Source organism: Dipodomys spectabilis, unplaced genomic scaffold, assembly GCF_019054845.1.
Source record: "Dipodomys spectabilis isolate Male_0828 unplaced genomic scaffold, ASM1905484v1 ptg000498l, whole genome shotgun sequence".
Classification (NCBI taxonomy): Eukaryota; Metazoa; Chordata; class Mammalia; order Rodentia; family Heteromyidae; genus Dipodomys; species Dipodomys spectabilis.
The window spans coordinates 21,019-31,491 of NW_024871175.1; the positions used below are offsets into that span (position 1 = coordinate 21,019).

At 34.9% G+C, this 10,473-nt stretch overlaps 1 pseudogene; it reads left to right on the top strand.

Moving 5' to 3' along the window:
• Nucleotides 1-5,655: 5,655 nt before the first annotated feature.
• On the top strand, nucleotides 5,656-5,755 carry LOC122098986 (annotated as a pseudogene).
• Nucleotides 5,756-10,473: the final 4,718 nt, after the last annotated feature.

The following is a 10,473-nucleotide window of genomic DNA, read 5'->3' on the forward strand; positions in this document are numbered from 1 at the left end:
CTTTGAACTGTAATCTTCCAATCTTCACCTCCTGATTATCTATGATAGTTAAAAAAGTATAAATATAAATAATATTTTCAAGAATACCAGTGGAGGAAAAATGATGCAACCCTGTTTATAGTGGTGTTCTTTCCAGAATATGGAGGGCATCACATTAGCAGAGGTGCAGTGTATTTTCACAATGGACATAAGCTATTCTTGATATGAATTAAGGGAATTTTGAGGTGCACCCTACAAGTTGGAAACTGGTGGGCTAGGATGAGTTTATGGCATGAATCCTGTGATTGATGGTCAAAGAAATAATAGCTTAATCTGATAAACAACTGCTTACTCTTGAAGAATTAATTATCATATGCTTCATAGTTTTATCCCATATCAGAATGTGGCTCTTTTTCTGTTCACTTCTCAGTCTGTAACACCCCATTGGAAAATGCATCTACTGCAGAATTACATAACATGCAAACAGGTATATTTTGAATCTCTCAGGTATGGAATGTTCAGAATTTGAAAATGAGTAGTTATTAGTCATAGGAATTTTGAAGAACACATGCATTCTTTCCTATTAACAACTTATTTACTTTTAAAAGTTATGGGTTTCCATAGAATTAAATTGTTTTCTGTTTTATTATAACAAAATATTATTTTATTCTATTTTCAAAATATTGCCAAGTATATTGTGAAAAAATTGTCTAGTTGGATATCATTCAAGTTGATGACCCTCTGATAAAGAAGAGGTAATTAATTCAAATTAGATGCCAAATAATACTGATTTTTAAGTTACTACATAAAGAATAATATTTACTCTACCAAAACAGTGAAATTTTATTTCATCAGCTTATTTTTTAAATTTAATTTTAATGTGAAAGTGATGTGCACTGTGGTTACAGTCATTGTAAGGTAGTGAATACATAACTTTTCAAACTTGTTATCCCCTCTCTCATTTTTCTCAGTTTTTCCTTCACCCTAATACCCCTCCCAAGTTGTAATGTACATTTCCAACTTATTGTCTTGTGAGAAATGCTATTGCATTGGTTTGCTGTTTGTCCTTTGTCTCGCCATTTTTTTTTGTTCCTGTTCCCTTCCCTAATTAAGGTAAATGTATACACAATACACAGGGTACCAAAATCAAACACAGCAGGGGATAAACCATAGGGGAACATCTCAAAGAAAATAGAGATCACATAGTACATCAAAAAAAGCAACCGCAAATAAATATCTGTTTCCATATCTTGGAGTTCATTTTGCTCAGCATCAGCTTATATGGTCAAATATATGCATAACAAAGCCCCTAGAAAATAGTAGTTTCATGGACACTATATCATGAAAACAACATGTCAACTGTTTTTGATGGTAAAGGTGGGATTAAGATTGGTGAATTCAAGATTTTGATAAAGGAATTTCAAAAGATTTAAAAATTTATGACAGGTAAATTTTAATTGTTCAAACTTTTTAACAACTTAGCCTATTAAGAAAATTTAACATTGTCTGGGAAAATAGGCTTTCGTGCAAAGAAATCCATGGAGACTTAGCTGAGAGGGAGCAATGTGGGTGAATATGGCTCATTTTCACACTAAACAAACAAACCTCACAAACCTTGCTGTAAATCCTGTAGGTTCCCTTGAGAATTGTCCTTACCCAGGGAATATACTCTCACTGTGTAAAACAAAGTTGTAGTGGAATTTAAATTCAAAATTCTTTTTAAAAAAGACATCAAAATTTGTGAATTGACATTTAATAACCAAACAGTGATTCTCTGAAAAAGAAGGAAATATAATTCAAAATCACTTGACTTTATTAAAAGTAGGAGAAAAGAGTAATGAAGAGAGATGAGAGAAACCATAGAGGACTGTTTTCTCTCCGGTGGTGTAATGGTTTCTTGATCTTGATTCTTCCATTCTATCTTCACAAGCTATGAAGTCACAGCTCAGGACTGGAGTAACCAGTTCAGACAAAGAATAATCACAGAATGGGGGCTGGGAAAGTGGCTCAGTGGTAGAACGCTTGCCTTGCATGCCTGAGGCCCTGGGTTCAATTCCTGAGCATCACATAAGCAAAAAAAAAAAAAGCCGGAAATGGAGCTGTGGCTCAAGTGGTAGAGCGCTAGCCTTGACCAGAAGAGCTAAGGGACAATGCCCAGGCCCAGAGTTCAGGCCCCACGACCGGACCAAAAAAAAAAAAAAAAAAAAACACAGAAGAAAATATTAGCAGTAGATGTAGGTGATTTATAACCTTAGACAATCTATTTAAATCTCTTCAAAATTCTCCCCTACCCTAAACTGCCCTCTTTGAACAGCTTTGTTTACTTTTCCCAAGACTGCCCTCCATTAACTGTTTAAAATTTTGTGAGGTCATATACATACTTTCTAGAGATTGCTGTTTGTTTGTAATTTTTGTGTGTTTTTGTTTGTAGTTGTGTTTTTAACTGAATTTCAAAAGGTTGTGCAAGTGTTTTACAATTAAATATGTCCATCTAATTGTCCAATGCTCTTGGATCAGAGTCACTCCTATCATTGTCAACCAACCCTTTCTCCATGATTTATTTCAGATTTACCACTTCCTTTATTACATGTGTACATTGAGTATTCTAGCTGTACTTGCCCCTTGTTCCATTTTTCATTCATTCTATGTCTTTACTATTATTCCTTTCTGGTTTCAACTTCCTGATATTCATTCTATTAAACTGTCTGTTAATACTTTGAAAGGTTTATATACATTTCATGGAGTTTCAATCCTACATATACTTAAACTGATGTCAGCATATACTTCCATAATTCATTCATCTGTAATTACAATTTGCAAGACTGGAGATGTGAAGCATCTAAACATGATTTTATTCTCATCTTTTTGGAAGATTAATCTTTAGTCAACAAGAAAGTTTAAAAATCGCTTAGAATTTATAGCTAACTACCAGTTTTTATAAATGGCTTTGTGCAATGGTGTGTGATTATTTTATTTTACATAGGATATTTTCTACTACCTATAAGTTTTGGAAAAAGAAGAAAACTAAAATTTACTACTATAGAGGAATATGATAGAAATAGAAGATAGATTATAGGTTTGTCACATCTCTGATCAGTACCCATATTCAAGACTTAAAGTCATATTTATTACTATGTTAGACAGATAGGGAAAATATATGATAAGGCAACACATGATAAGGCAACTATTAGTGACTTTTTAAAATGTACCATCTTATGTGATGAAATTTACTTTATTAGCTAATATTTGGGTTTGAATTATGGGAGGCTGATCTATTTAACACATTTCTGGAAGGCACCTACTGAACAATGCAAATGGTGGGAGATACTATTTCTACACTTTAATGATTGAACTTATTTTGCATTAGTGCTGGGTAAATAAATCAACTCTATTGTAACTTGATTCCTACACTTGAAAAACTTTTAATGTCACTATCATCTACTTGTCAAGTGTTATTTTGGTGAATATGATTCTAGAAAGTTTATTTGAAAAGGAATATACTTGAAGGAGATTAAATGTAGGTTATCATTGGTTTGAGAATGACAACATTTTTATACTACAGAACCAAGTTTTACTGAAGTACCAGTGTTTTGAAGCACTAGGGTCTTCTCAATTAGTTTTTTTAAATTATATTTGACATCTAAGTCAAGTTTTCCTAGCCTTGGTAGAACAATTATGGAACTATCATTCCAGGAAATTTTTTGGCCTACTTATGCTGGACTGAAATCTTTCATTCATCATTAGCAGAGAGGTATTAAAAATAATCTTGTGACATTTGTGATTTTGTTTACTAATATGGGCTTGTCATCTGTAAATTGAAAGTTTGAACTACCGTACTTTCACTCATATTTTGTGATCTCCTCTTTCATTTGAAGTTGCCTTAAATTTCACAATTGCTTGCTGCTAATTACTGCAAGGAATTGGGGCCCTGAAATATTCTAGGAAATGAAAAATTGAGATGGGTCTTCAATTACATTCTGTTAGCATTTTGGATGGGCCAAGGTTAGAAGACTTGCCATTGTTATCTGATGATGCAGATAACCTGGGACCTGGTATCCTCGGACCCGTGGGTACTGTAGAAGAATAATAGCTTTTAGGCATAATATGGAGAAAAACACTTTGGGACCAGCGAGTTAATACAATAAACACAGCAGCAGTGTAAAATCTCTTCTAGATTAGAGGAAAACAATACTGTTTTTTTTGTTTTTATTTTTTTTTACTATGAATTCAGAAGACCAAGAACACTTAGAAGGTATCACAAGTTTATACCAAAGACATTGCATTGATACTTTTTATATTCGAATATATATTCTAAACCTAATTATTTATGTTCCAATCTATTTATGGAAATAAATTTCAATTTATTTGTCAAATTATAAATTAATTCTAGTAAGATTTACTGTGTGAAATTTAAGATCAGCACATATAAATATAAAATATATAAGTATATATAATATAAGAAATTGTTATGCATTGTTCTGTTGTGGTTAGCGTATCAAAGGCAAATCTGTTTTAAAGTATTATTCCATTATCTCTACCTCAGTTTTTGGTAGAGTTAGACCTAAAGCTTTACCATTTGTAAATGTAAAGCCTGGAGGCAAGAGGAAACACTTGGATTTAAACATTACCAATTTAAGGCCTAATATCGACGAGAAATATATAGAATTCTCCAGGAGCTATGAAAATATTTGGTGATGGAAACTCAGTAGTGTAAGTTCCTGCCTGGTTGTATGGTAGACAGGCCAGGATATTAAGTAAACATGCATATGAACAACATTTTCACCTTCTTGGCTTTAGCTACTTTTGAAATAATAGGTAAAATAAATATTATATATATATATATATACATATATATATATATGTGTATATATATATATATATATATATATATATATTGTTGTTTGGGTCCAGTCATGGGGCCTGAACTCTGGGCCTGGGCCCTGTCCCTCAGCTCTTCAGCTCAAGGCTAGTGCTCTACCACTTGAGCCACAGCACCACTTCTGGCTTTTTTCTTTTTCCTTATGTGGTGCTCAGGAATCAAACCCAGGGCTTCAGGCATGCAAGGCATGCACTCTACCACTGAGCCAACTTCCCAGCCCAAACAATTATATTTTGATAAAATGCCTTCTATTCTGAACAGTTCGGTCTGAAGTGTTCATCTCTCTATGATCCCTTGTAACTAAGATTAGTTTTGTTCCAGTAAGACAATCTATGCTGTCAGTGTAAGATATTCTGGTTGGTCTGTTCCTACATGGAAGAAGGGTAAGGGTCAGGAAGACATTTGTGCCACAGAGACCTCATTTAGGAAATTTTAAGCTGCAGAGGTTTAGAAGTGGATCTTAACCAAGGCTTACTTTGAATCCATTAGCTCCACAAAGATAACTCAGTTGATAAATAAGTACTTGAAAAGCCATCACCTTTGGACTTAGCTGTAAAGGCTTCAAAATATGATCAAATTTTAAAATGAAAATGACAAAATAGTTATTGACAAAAAATTGCAAATGTGAGTAATCGACCAAACAATATAATTTTTTTCCACTATAGACAGAAATTTAGAGAAATAAGATCAATAGCATTTTTAGGAACAATAAGGGTTCCTTGTTACAAATAGGCAACCATGAATATGTGCCTGTATAAAGATTGCATCAATAACTACTTAAATTTAGAGGATACTACATGCTTCAGCAGCAGGTCTACCCAAATTACAACAATACAGAGATTAAAATGGTACTTGCACAAGGATGGTATGAAAATTTGTGAAGTATTCCATATTTTTTATTCTTCAAATGCAAGAAATGAAAAACAGTTGTTAAAAAGTTGATTATAAAAATACAAGTGTAACAATACATGTAATTCATAGAATTAAAGGTTAGTTTGACATCAGTGTATTAAATCTTCACCTTAGAAAGGCCCTTACATAGCATAACCTTTATAAAACTTGAAATTAGATAACATTGTCATTTTATCCCAAAGAAGTAAAATTTAAACCATGCTCATAGGGGCTTCCGGGAAGATGGTGGAGGAGAAGCTGAAGGCTAAACAAGCTCTCACATAGAAAGCAGTTTTAGAGTTCCAGTGAACAGTCTTAAGCCAGAGAATCACACCAAGTGTGCCATCACAGTACACAGAGTTAGGCCAGAGAGGGAAAATCCAGGCAAGGAGACAGATCTGAGCATTTGCCAGCAGCTTCGGCAGCAGCGGTGGCCATAGTCGCCATCCTGTAACACAGAGAGTCCAGGACAAAGGAGCCACATGCGGTTGGTGAGCAGATTCTACTCAACACCAGCAAGAACTGACAAGGAGCAGACATCTTCATCCTGCGGTTCACAGACCAGAGACGACCCAGGAACCAAGACTCGGTGAAAGTAAAAGCCTAAGGTCCTCAGTCCTTCTCAGGGAGCAGAGGAGAGAAGGCCACCCCTCCCCCCCACAACTGGACATCTCCATCTTGGATACTGACAAAGCTCAGTGGAGCTGCTAGCTCCAACTAAGGCCTTGGAAGAAAACTAGAGTCATTTAGCAGGTCACAAGAACCTAAATTGACCTCCCAGACTCAGCTTCACCCCGGGAAATGTCACCCAGCTCAGGCGCAAGCCCCAGGAATGGCTTTCTTCACTGGGTAATCAGAGCCAGAGGCTGCCCCTCCCTTAAGCAGCCTTGACAATCAATTGAAATTCAGTAAACATAAACCCAGAGAGTGGCTCCAGCCTGGGCTCGTGAGTTTCTAACAAGCTAGCCCTCAGGAAAAGCTAATGTTTGCTGAAAAGCCTCAACTCTACCCAGAACCTAGCCTCATCACAGCATCTCCAAACGAGGAAAAAGCCATCTCCCTCTGTGATAATCAAAGCAGATCCCCCTCCCATTAAAGTAACCTGAGAGGAGGATCACAAAATCCTGGGTAAAGCAGAGCATTTTTTGGCCTGTTCAAACTGACTTAAGAAACCAACCAAGCCACAGGAAAATCAAACACCACAAGCAGATCAGAGACTCCAACAAGAGGCTGGTTACAGACACAAGGGAGATACAGGATTTTTCCCACCACTCCCAAAAAAATCAAAATATTTTTTCTTTTTTTTGTACATTTTATAAAAAAAATTTTCTAAAACTTTTTTTTAATTTTTAATTTTTACCTTTTTTGAAAATAAATGTTTCCTAGTAACTTTTTTTCCCTCTTATACTTCTTATTTTAGGGGTATATTTGTGTGTGCGTTTTTCTTCTTTAAAATTTTTATTTGTTTTTTGTTTTGCTCTATTGAACTTCTGATCTTTTTTTCTTTCTTTCTTATCCTTTTCACCTTTTCTTCTCTTTCATTCTTTTTTATGTGACTTAATTGTTTTTCTACACATCCTCAGATATACCCATAGTCGATTATTAGACCTTCTCCTCCATTGTGTACACACTTAATCCACAAATTTATTACTCAGTTCAAAACCTCTTAGACTTAAATTCCTTGATAGCAATACTACCTCTTTATACCTATATAATATTTTAGGTATTTTTATTTTTAAGTTTTTCACTTCTCCTTTATATCCCTCCTCTTCCGCATTATATGCATGTTCTTCTCTCAATATTTCGTTTTCGTATCTACATAATATTTTAATTTTTACTTTTCCATTTTTTCTCGTCTCTTTTTTTCCCCTTTCTCTTTCTTCTTCTTTTTTCTCTCTCTACTTTCATCCTATTCACCTATTTCCTGTTTTGAGATTAAGACTTAATTAACTCTCCCTGTGCCTTCCCACATCTCTCTATTCCTATTTTTTACCCACATCTCTCCCTAAACCTAATAATTTCTGGCTTGCCAAATTTGCATTTGCGGTTTGTAGCCCATTAATATATAGTTGTTTGACGTTGAATAGATGTATCCATTGAACGAGATTGTATCTGCAGAATATTTACTGTGCAAATACAGACTTTGGTTGATGCTTGCCTTAAGTTAGAGTTCTAGCACAAAACTGGTGTTTCATTCATCCCAAATGGGCAGAACAAACCTGAAAAACACAGGAAAAATGGCAAGACCGGGTATCTCCACTCCCACTCATGGTAATCAGGGGACAGAACAGATAATGAATAATCCAGAGGAGAGAAAAGATTAATCACCTATAAAGGGAAACCAATTAGAATCACCTCAGATTTCTCAGCAGAGACAATCAAAGCACGAAGAGCCTGGAATGATGTATGCCATGCCCTAAAGACAAACAACTATCAACCAAGAATACTGTACCCAGCTAAATTCTCCTTTATAACTGAAGACCAAATAAAAACCTTCCATAGCCAAGAAAAATTGAAACAATACATCTCCACCAAACCAGCCCTACAAAAGATTCTTAAAGATGTCCTACATATAGAAAACTAACAAGACCACAATAAAGGCCAAGAAAATGCACCCAAACTGAGAATCCAAGAAGATAGGAAGAACCCAGTTTACATAGACCCCAAGAAGGTAGATAACATGGCTAGAACACCCAAATACCTCTCAGTCCTATCTCTCAACATTAACGGACTTAATTCTCCAATTAAGTGACATAGACTGTCTAGTAGGACTAAAAAGCAAGATCCTTCTATCTGTTGCCTTCAGGAGTCACATCTTGCTGGTAAACACAAAAATACATTCAATGTTAAAAGCTGGAACAAAATCTACCAAGCAAATGGCCCCCATAAACAGGCAGGAGTTGCAATCCTAATATCAGATAAAATAAACTTCCAATTAAAATTTGTGAGAAGAGATAAACAAGAGGTAAAGAAGGTCACTACATATTAATTTTAAATATCTATTCGAAAAACAATGGAGCACCCAAATTTATCCAAGGAACACTACTTTCCCTCAAATCCCACAGAGATCCAAAGACAATAATTGTTGGGGATTTTAACACACCACTCTCCCCACTAGATAGATCAAGTCGGAAAAACTCAACAGAGAAACCGCAGATCTAAACAACTGCATAGATCAAGTATATTTAACAGACATCTATCGAATATTTTTCCCAGCAGCATCAAAATACAAGTTTTTCTGAGCAGCACATGGAACATTTTCTAAAATAGACCACATTTTAGGCCACAATGCAAACTTGTCCAAATTCAGAAACATTGAAGTTATACCTTGCATTCTCTATGACTACAAGGGAATAAAATTAGAACGCAACACCAAAAGCCACCAAAGAAAGTCCTGTAACACATGGAGGCTGAAGAACACACTGTTGAATTATGAGTGGGTCATGGAAGATATTAGAAAGAAAATCCAAATGTTCATGCTATTCAACAACAATGAGCACACAAATTACCATCTCATCTGGGACACAGCAAAGGCAGTACTCAGAGGCAAATTTATACCTTTGAGCTCCTACATCAACAAATTGGAGAGATCTGAAACCAACAATTTAATGAGATATCTGAGCCTCCTTGAAAAAGAGCAGCAAGATATACCCCAATATAATAGATGGAAAGAAATAATTATTTTAATTAATTAATTAATTAAAATTAAAATTAAATCAATATTAAATGAATTAGAATTCAAAAAAACTATTGGAAAAAATAAAAAAAAAAACAAAGAGTTCGTTGTTCGAAAAAATTAACAAAATTGACAGGCCCTTCACAAATCTTACCAGAAAAAGAAGAGAACACACCCAAATAAATAAACTCAGAAATGAGAATGGAAACATCACCACAGAAACAACCAAGATTCAGGACATTATAAGGGAATACTTCTCAAAACTTTATGCTAATAAGTTTGAGAAATTGGTAGAAATGGACCTTTTCCTAGCAAATATTGACATGGCAATACTAAAGCAAGATGAGTTAAACCATTTTAACAGGCTCATATCAAGCATTGAAATAGAAACAGCAATACGAGACCTCCCATATAAGAAAAGTCCAGGTCCAGATGGTTTACAGCAGAATTCTACAAGACCATTAAAAGCAGAGCTCACAGCAATACTACTCCAAACCTTCAGTGAAATTGAACGAGAAAGTTCACTACCGTACACATTCTATAAAGCCATCATAGCTCTCATCCCAAAATCAGGCAGGGAATAATCAAAGAAAGAGAACTATAGACCCATTTCTTTGAGGAACATTGATGCAAAACTTCTCAACAAAATTTTGGCCAATCGTCTTCAACAATGTATCCAGAAAATCATACACCACAATCAAACAGGATTCATTTCAGGGATGCAAAGCTGGGTCAATATTCCCAAATCAATTAATATAATTCATCACATCAACAGGAGCAAGGATAAGAACCACATGGTTATCTCAATATATGCAGAAAAAGCATTTGACAAGATACAACACCCCTTTATGTTGAAGGTTCTGGAAAAATTAGGAATTATGGAACATTCCTCAATATAATAAAGGCTATATATTACAAACCTACAGCCAGCATTATACTTACTGGTGAAAAACTAAAGCCATTACCTCTTAACTCAGGAACAAGACAAGGATGTCCACTATCACCACTTCTCTTCAATGTAGTATTAGAATTCCTGTCTACAGCAATA